Source organism: Bombina bombina, chromosome 5, assembly GCF_027579735.1.
Source record: "Bombina bombina isolate aBomBom1 chromosome 5, aBomBom1.pri, whole genome shotgun sequence".
Taxonomy (NCBI): Eukaryota; Metazoa; Chordata; class Amphibia; order Anura; family Bombinatoridae; genus Bombina; species Bombina bombina.
The window spans coordinates 86581264-86591101 of NC_069503.1; the positions used below are offsets into that span (position 1 = coordinate 86581264).

The 9838-nt window shown below is 38.6% G+C and overlaps 1 protein-coding gene across 1 annotated transcript in view; it reads right to left on the reverse strand.

Annotated features, from left to right (window-relative positions):
• LOC128659943 (gastrula zinc finger protein XlCGF26.1-like) overlaps nt 1-2447 on the reverse strand; it is a gene marked incomplete at its 3' end in the record, with an annotated part of 470541 nt that extends 468094 nt beyond the window's left edge. The window contains exon 1 of the mRNA XM_053713533.1: nt 2273-2447. The remainder of the gene's footprint in view (nt 1-2272) is intronic.
• Between the last annotated feature and the right edge of the window lie 7391 nt (nt 2448-9838).

Sequence of the window (9838 nt, forward strand, 5' to 3'; positions counted from 1 at the left end):
CTAGTTTACGCACGTCTATCCCATTTCCTTACACTAAACTCTCTTCTTGACCCACTGCAATCTGGATTTCGTTCCCATCACTCTACAGAGACAGCAATTGTCAAGGTTACCAATGACCTACTTACAGCAAAATCCAAAGGCCACTTCTCTCTGCTTATCCTCCTTGACCTGTCTGCAGCCTTTGACACTGTTGACCACCCTCTTCTGCTTCAAACCCTCCAATCCTTTGGCATCTGTGACACAGCCCTCTCGGGGTTCTCTTCCTATCTGACTAACCGTACATTTAGTGTGGCCTTCTCCAGAGCATCCTCTGTCCCGTTACCACTTTCTGTTGGGGTACCTCAATGCTCTGTCCTTGGTCCCCTTCTCTTTTCAATCTACACGTCGTCACTAGGTTCCTTAATAAAGTCCCATGGGCTTCAATATCATTTGTATGCCGATGACACCCAAATCTACCTCTCTGCACCAGACCTACCTCCTTCCTTACTAACCTGTGTCACTAACTGTCTTTCTCACATCTCATCTTGGATGTCCTCTCACTACCTTAAGCTAAATCTCTCCAAAACTGAACTCCTTATTTTTCCCCCTTCTTCCAATGTCTCCACCCCCAAAATTTCTATAACTGTAATTTCATCATTACCCCTACCCCGCACGCCCGATGTCTTGGGGTCACACTTGACTCAGATCTATCCTTCACTCCTCACATTCAGTCCTTGGCTAAAGCCTGCCGCTTCCACCTTAAAAACATTGCTAAAATTAGACATTTCCTTACACAAGATACAACCAAGATTTTAATCCACTCTCTCATCCTTTCCCGCTTCGACTACTGCAATTCCGTCCTCTCTGGTCTACCTAGCTGCCGCATAGCTCCTTTACAATCCATTATGAATGCCTCTGCCAGGCTCATCTTCCTTACCCGTCGCTCATCATCTGCTGCACCTCTCTGCCAATCCCTTCACTGGCTTCCTCTTGCCTCTAGGATTAAACACAAAATCCTCACGCTGACATATAAAGCTCTCAACTGCACTGCTCTCCCCTACATCTCAAAACTTGTCTCTAGATACTCTCCCTCCCGTCCCCTTCAATCAGCTCAGGATCTCCTCCTCTCTTGTTACACCCTCACATTCACGTTTACAGGACTTCTCCAGACTGGCCCCCATCTTGTGGAATTCCCTGCCTCGCTCCATAAGACTCTCCCCTAGTTTTAACAGCTTCAAGCATTCCCTAAAAACTCTACTATTCAGGGATGCATACAACCAACACTAACCTTTCCTATCGCCATTGCTTTCCCCTTGAACCCCTTAGATTGTAAGCCTATGGGCCCAGCTGTTTACAGATCACTTCATAAGAGCCGACTACAACAGTGAAACTCTCGGCAGGGCCCTCTACCCACTTGACCCCTACAAAGCTATCTTATACACAGACTATGTTTACAGCGCTGCGGAATCTGTTGGCGCTCTACAAATACCTGATAATAATAATAATAATGAGCTTTTATTTATCTGTCCATAGTGACACTTTTAAATAAATTTATATCTTTTATGAATTTTGTTTGCTGCCTTTTGGATTCTTTTAACCACATCAGCGGGAGCGCTGTACAAGGAGCCGGATTCCGATTTTATCGGACCACAGTGGATTTGGGGAATCTTTAACCGTAATACATCACACAGATTAACTCTTGAAGAGGAAGCTGGACTCTGAATTTTTTCAGAGCAATTTTGGAGCACCGTAGAAGAAAATACCTGCGCCTCTATACCAAACACCACAGCTTAGCATGCAAACTGTTCCCCCAACTGAAGTTTTTCCTGTACTCTTCAGCCCTTATGAGAACAGCAGTGGATGTTAGTTACAAAGTGCTAAGATCATAATCCTCCTTGCAGAAATCTTCATCCCTTTTCTGCCAGAGAGTAAATAGTACACCCCGGTACCATTTAAAATAACAAACTTTTGCTTGAGAAAATAAAAAACTAACATTTTTGTCACCACACTCATTACCATTTCCTAGCAGTTAGAGTAGGCAAAGAGAATGACTGGGGGTGGAGTTAAGGTTGGAGCTATATAGTCAGCTCTGCTGTGGGTGCTCTCTTTGCCACTTCCTGTTGGGAAGGAGAATATCCCACAAGTACTGGATGAATCCGTGGACTCGATACATCTTACAAGAGAAAAATAAACGAGATTGAAGACTGAGCGAGGAGGAAAAATGTTAAATTCATAGGTATACCTGAAACAGTAGAACAACAAGATTTACTTAATTATGTATCAGTATTCCTACCTCAGACTCTGGGAATTGAGCCTAACTTAAGTCGAGGCTCCTGCATCAATATAAACAGAGAATTCCTTTTACAATTGGAGATAACAAAATTTCAATGTTCCAAGACATTTCCAACGAGACCTCCCTAAAGAGAAAATAAATGGTGCCCTTTTGCACCAAATTAATTAATATAGGCATGAAGGCCACAATTGTATACCCAGCAACATTAAAAATTTTAACAGAAAACGATCAGGTGACATTGAGGGAACTGACAGAATTAAAATCATTTTTTAAAAATAAAGGTATTCCCATGTAACTTACTGACATAAATATACATATAATACACAGGTATTATGTTAAACTTGAACAGGCTGCAATATTGGCACGATGGCCAATCTAGCGGATAAGAGTATAGTGGTTGTATTTGAGGTGTTTGTTGCCAGCTTCTTGTGGTTTCTTATTCTCCGCCACAAGGAGTGCCCCCCCCCTTCTCTCACCTTCTCCTCCATCGCTCCCCCCTCACGCTGACGGTAAACCAGAGCTATTTGAAGGCTAATGACACATTTTCACAGGTTAAGTAAATGAACGATCACATAGTTATGGCCTCATGGAAAGTAGGAGGCATTACATCCCCCCAAAAACGGAAAAAGATATTATCACAACTTAAAAGATATACCTGATATAGTCTTCCTTCAAGAGACACACCTAAAAGAGGTAGAACTGGCTAAGTTACCAACTGGATGGGTGGGGGAGGTTGTGGCATGCCCTGTACGCATAGGAAGAAAGGGGTCGCATTTCTATTGAATAAAAAGCTCCAATATAGAATCTTACAGACAGAACTGGACCCAGATGAAAGGTTTATTATCCTCCAATTGGAGGTAGAGGGAGTGATTTTAATATTATGTAATATTTATGGCCCAAACAAACCGGATAAAGTATTCTGGGATACATTACAAGTTAGACTCCTTCCATTCTACTCGAAATATTTATTTATAGCCGGGGACTTTAATAGGACACTATATCCTACATTAGACAGACTGTCACATACTGCAACTAGAAACACTAAAAAGGAGGCCAGAGCAGCTAAATTGTTTAACAAAACACTCAGGGTTAAAGACATATGGCAGACACAGAACCCGGATCTAAAAAAGGTATACATGCAAGTCTCAGGCTCATCAAACAATGTCCAGACTGGATTATTTTTTGATAGCAGATAAACTGTTTAATTACGAAATATTAGCTGATATTAAGGAAATTCTAATCTCAGATCATGCTATTGTTACCGTAAATATTAAAATCCGGAACAAGCAGACAGCAGGTAATAGGCTCTTCTTCCCGAAGTATCTTGTGTCCAATGTGCAGTTTAAAACGTGGTTAAAGCTAAGATGGAGGGAGTTTTATAAATTTAATTACGCCCCAAAAATACGAACTGAAACCCTCTGGGAAACATTTAAAGCTGTAATAAGGGGAGAAATTAAGGGCTATTTAGTTACGCAAAAACGCATACTTCAGCCAGAGAATCAGCTCCGTAATGCATATAATATATTAATGACCCAACTCAGGTGGGATTCCTATCAGAAGGAAAATAAAAGTAACAAAGGGAGGTATTTATAGCGCAAAAACTGGCACGGGAAGAGCGAAGGACTAGGTTCTCTTTTTATAGGTACGGGGGCAAGGCTGGGCAATTCCTGGCAAATATAATTAAAATTAAACAAAAAAAAAATCTTTGATTGAGTCTCTTAAAACTTCACAGGGTAGACTTACTAATATCAAAAGAGTTGAAGACCACATTCTTCAATTCTTTAAGAGACTATATTCAGAACAAGAAATAAATTTACAAGCAAAAGAGAATTTCTGGAGAGAATTAAAGACACCCAAGATAGAAAAAGTTAACTAAGAATAATTAAATAAACCTATCTCCCAACAAGAAGTTATCAATGCTATTAAGAAATCATCTGCCAATAAAGCTGCCGGACCTGATCAGATTCCGACACAGCTATATAAGTGCCTTATAGATGAAATTGTACCGACTTTGGTAAAATCATTTAATAATTATTATATAGATGGTTTGCCTTGCTCTAAGTATTTCACGTCATCTTTAATAGCTTTGATTTAAAAAAAAAGGGAAAGATAAACAAGATATACGTTCATATAGACTGATCTCGCTCTTAAATAGCGACTATAAAATTTTGACAAGTGTTATAGCAAACCGGTTCAAACTAGCCATGGACCCCCCTTATTCACAGGGACCAAGTAGGCTTCATGCCTGGCAGAAACTCCTCATGTAATTTAAGGAAAATCCAGTTGATTTTGAATGCTTACCAGAATACAGTACAGAAAACAAACAGGGCTAGAATATCTGACGCAGCAATAGTGACACTAGATGCGGAGAAGGCCTTCGACTCCATTACTTGGGATCATCTGTTTTCATCACTTACTAGGTTTGGAGTCGAGGGCTCATTCGCAAAATTTGTAAAGATAATTTATCAGCAACCAAACGCTGCTATTATAATTAACGATAGGCTAATGGAAAATTTTCAACTATATAGAGGCTCAAGACAGGGCTGTCCACTATCCCCATATTTATTTAATCTGGCACTGGGACCATTGGCTATTCGCCTAAGGAAAGATATTGAAGGCATTAGATTTAACGCAAGACAGATTACAACTTTATTATATGCAGATGACTTATTAATATTTTTGTCTAACACCCAGGATAGCATTCCTAGGCTTATGCAAATCCTGTAAGAATTTAGTGCCTTTTCAGGCTATAAAGTCAATACAATGAAATCAGAGATTTTTTGGTTAAGGAAACAAGAAAATTCTTACCTCTGCTCTCAAAAAGAAGCTGTTGAAGCATTTACCTATCTGGTAATTAAATAATCTAAAGATAGTAATGACTGGTATAGACTTAATTACCCCCCTATCTTTGCTAAAATAACTAAAGAGATTAAAAATTGGGCTAAATTCAAATTAACTCTAACAGGTAAAATAAATCTGATAAAGATGATAATATTTCCAAAACTTATGTACCTAATGCAAAATTTTCCTCTCCTGATATAACGTCAAGACCTAACTTTATTTAAACAAGCATGTCTTCAGTTTTTTTGGGGAGATAAGCGTAGAGCTGTCGCCTTTAAAACATTATCATTATTCAGGTCTGATGGTGGACTGGCATTATCAGATATAGAGATATACAATTTAACAGCAATTTCAAAGATAGCACTTGACTGGTTAACGGAAGCGGAGTATTATGCATCACAAGACCTTGAAAAATATCTTGTGTATCCATATGCGCTCACAGCCCTCCTCCATTGCCCAGCTGCAGAATGTCCCCACAAAGTTAGGCAAATACCCAGTATTTATAATGTTATTATTGCTTGGCAAAAAATACTAAAAAAAATAAATGTTAATTTTGGCTTTTCAGAATACCTGACTATTGTGGGTAACACCAGTTTTACCCCGGCTCTTGACTCTAAAATGTATAGAGAATTGGCAACGAAAGGGTTAAGGTACATATGCCAAATTAAAGAACACAATACAGGGAGATGCAAGTCTTTTTCGGATCTTCAAAATGAATTTGGGCTCATAAATAAAGAATTGTATGCCTTTTTACAGGTTCGACATTATATACAGACACCTGCTGTGGTAGGACAGGCTAATGAGGACTGGTGTGCCCTGAGGCCAGTAATTAAGTTATTTAAAGCAGGTAAATACTCCATTTCACTATTTTACAAGACAGTTCTAAGTGTTCTTGGACAGCGGCATGTGCAAAAGATTGCACAGGCCTGGCAAGTTACAGCAGAGACAGTACAGAAAAGTGTCAAGTTAGTAGACGCTGCAATTTTCTCATTGTCATGGAGAGAGTCACATTTAAAACTGATAAATAGAGCATACATCACCCCTAAGATACAAGCTTATTGGGATGAGGCAGGTGCATATTGCTATAAATGCAAACTTAGAGATGCAGATTTACATCATTGCTTTTGGAGCTGCCCCAAAATAAAGAAACTCTGGTTTAAAATAAATTACTGGATAAATAAAGTAAATTACAACCAATTTAAAATACTAGAGAATCATGTTTTTTTTTTTTTAATAGATAATCAAAATGAAATCCAATACCGAAACACCCGACAGCTTAATGCCATAATAATGGTAGGTAGATTACGGATTTTGAAATACTGGAAATCCAATAAGGCACCAAACTTGGTAGGGTTTAAACAGAAGTTGCAAAACCAGATAATTATGGAACAAATGGATGGACACTTCTATCAATTCAAAATATTATTCTAGCCTATCCTATAGAAATTCAAAAACAACTTATTGTACTCTTTAAAGGTATTTTATATTTAGAACTAGCCATCGCCGAGAAAGAACTCCCGGACATATAGAGGCATGAGGGGGGCACGCTGGGCGGGGGAGTGAATTTTAATTTCATTTACCCCCCCTTTTTTTTTCTCCCCCTTCTTTTCTTTTGTTTTTTTTGTTGGTTTGTAATGTATAAGTTGGAAACCCCAGCTATATGTATAACCCAATGACGATACATAATTAATTGTACGTGTTAAATGTTATTTTGTATATAATACAGCACCCTGCGTGGTGCGGAAAGTTAAAGAATTGTATAATGGTATATATTGCTGGATATAAATAAAAAAAAAAAAAAAAAGTGTTATAATTGCCCCTTAAAGGGACATTAAAGTCCAAATTAATTGTTCATGATTCAGATAGGGCATGTCCTTTTAAACAACTTTCTAATTTTACTTTTTTCATCAAATTTGCTTTGTTTTCTTGGTATTCTTTGTTAAAAGCTAATCCTAGGAGGCTCCTATGCCAATTTCTAAGCCCTAGAAGGCTGCCTCTTATCTAAATCCATTTAAAAAAAAAAAATCACAGCTAGAGGGTGTTAGTTCATGTGTTTCATATAAATAACATTGTGTACATGCACATGGAGTTATTTATGTCAGCACAAATTGCCTGAAATGCAAGTCTGTCAAAAGATCTGAGATAAGGAGGCAGTCTGCAGAAACTTAGATACAAGGTAATTACAGAGGTAAAAAACATAATTTATGTAAGAACTTACCTGATAAATTCATTTCTTTCATATGAGTCCATGAGCTAGTGACATATGGGATATACAATCCTACCAGGAGGGGCAAAGTTTCCCAAACCTCAAAATGCCTATAAATACACCCCTCACCACACCCACAATTCAGTTTTACAAACTTTGCCTCCTATGGAGGTGGTGAAGTAAGTTTGTGCTAAGATTTCTACGTTGACATGCGCTTCTCAGCAGTTTAACGAATAGCCAAGCAGTGGGGTGATAAAGAGAGGAGTAGAAAGCATCAACAAAGGAAATTTGGAAATAATTGTGCTTTATACAAAAAATTATAACCACCATAAAAAGGGTGGGCCTCATGGACTCTTGCCAATATGAAAGAAATTAATTTATCAGGTAAGTTCTTACATAAATTATGTTTTCTTTCATGTAATTGGCAAGAGTCCATGAGCTAGTGACGTATGGGATAGCAATACCCAAGGTGTGAATCTCCACTCAAGAGTCAATAGAGAGGGAGGGAATAAAATAAAAACAGCCATTTTCTGCTGAAAAAATTAACCCACAACCCAAAAAATAAGTTTATTTTCATAATTGAAAGAAAAAAACTTAAATCAAAAGCAGAAAAATAAAACTGAAACAGCTGCCTGAAGAACTTTTCTACCAAAAACCGCTTCCAAAGAAGCAAATACATCAAAATGGTAGAATTTAGTAAATGTATGCAAAGAGGACCAAGTTGCCGCTTTGCAAATCTGATCAACTGAAGCTTAATTGTTAAAAGCCCACGAAGTGGAGACTGATCTAGTAGAATGAGCTGTAATTCTGTGAGGCGGGGCCTGACCCGACTCCAAATAAGCTTGATGAATCAAAAGTTTCAACCAAAAAGCCAAGGAAATAGCAGAAGCCTTCTGACCTTTCCTAGGACCAGAAAATAAAACAAATAGACTGGAAGTCTTCCTGAAATCTTTTGTAGCTTCCACATAATATTTCAAAGCTCTTACCACATCCAAAGAATGTAAGGATCTTTCCAAAGAATTCTTAGGATTAGTACACAAGGAAGGGACAACAATTTCTCTACTAATGTTGTTAGAATTCACAACCTTAGGTAAAAATTGAAAAGGAGTCCGCAAAACTGCCTTATCCTGATGAAAAATCAGAAAAGGAGACTCACAAGAAAGAGCAGATAATTCAGAAATTCTTCTAGCAGAAGAGATGGCCAAAAGGAACAACACTTTCCAAGAAAGTAGTTTAATGTTCAAAGAATGCATAGGTTCAAATGGAGAAGCCTGTAAAGCTTTCAGAATCAAATTAAGACCCCAAGGAGGAGAAATTGATTTAATAACAGGCTTAATACGAACTAAAGCCTGTACAAAACAGTGTATATCAGGAAGTATAGCATTCTTTCTGTGAAATAAAACAGAAAGAGCGGAGATTTGTCCTTTCAAAGAACTTGCAGACAAACCCTTATCCAAACCATCCTGAAGAAACTGTAAAATTCTAGAAATTCTAAAAGAATGCCAGGAGAATTTATGAGAAGAACACAAGGAAATGTAAGTCTTCCAAACTGTATAATAAATCTTTCTAGAGACAGATTTACGAGCTTGTAACATAGTATTAATCACTGAGTCAGAGAAACCTCTATGACTTAGTACTAAGCGCTCAATTTCCATACCTTCAAATTTAATGATTTGAGAGCCTGATAGAAAAACGGGCCTTGAGATAGTAGGTCTGGCCGTAACGGAAGTGGCCAAGGCGGGCAACTGGACATCCGAACCAGATCCGCATACCAAAACCTGTGTGGCCATGCTGGAGCTACCAGCAGCACAAATGATTGTTCCATGATGATTTTGGAGATCACTCTTGGAAGGAGAACTAGAGGCGGGAAAATGTAAGCAGGATGACAACACCAAGGAAATGTCAGCGCATCCACTGCTTCCGCCTGTACATCCCTGGACAGGTATCTGGGAAGTTTCTTGTTTAGATGAGAGGCCATGAGATCTATCTCTGGAAGACCCCACATCTGAACAATCTGAGAAAATACATCTGGATGGAGAGACCACTCCCCTGGATGTAAAGTCTGGCGGCTGAGATAATCAGCCTCCCAATTGTCTACACCTGGGATATGTACCGCAGAGATTAGACAGGAGCTGGATTCCGCCCAAGCAAGTATCCGAGATACTTCTTTCATAGCTTGGGGACTGTGAGTCCCACCCTGATGATTGACATATGCCACTGTTGTGATATTGTCTGTCTGAAAACAAATGAACGGTTCTCTCTTTAACAGAGGCCAAAACTGAAAAGCTCTGAGAATTGCACAGAGTTCTAAAATATTTATTTATATTTATATTTATATTTATCTCACCTCTTCAGATTTCCAAAACCCTTGTGCTGTCAGAGATCCCCAAACAGCTCCCAAACCTGAAAGACTCGCATCTGTTGTGATCACAGTCCAGGTTGGCCGAACAAAAGAAATCTTAGCACAAACTTACTTAACCACCTCCATAGGAGGCAAAGTTTGTAAAACTGAATTGTGG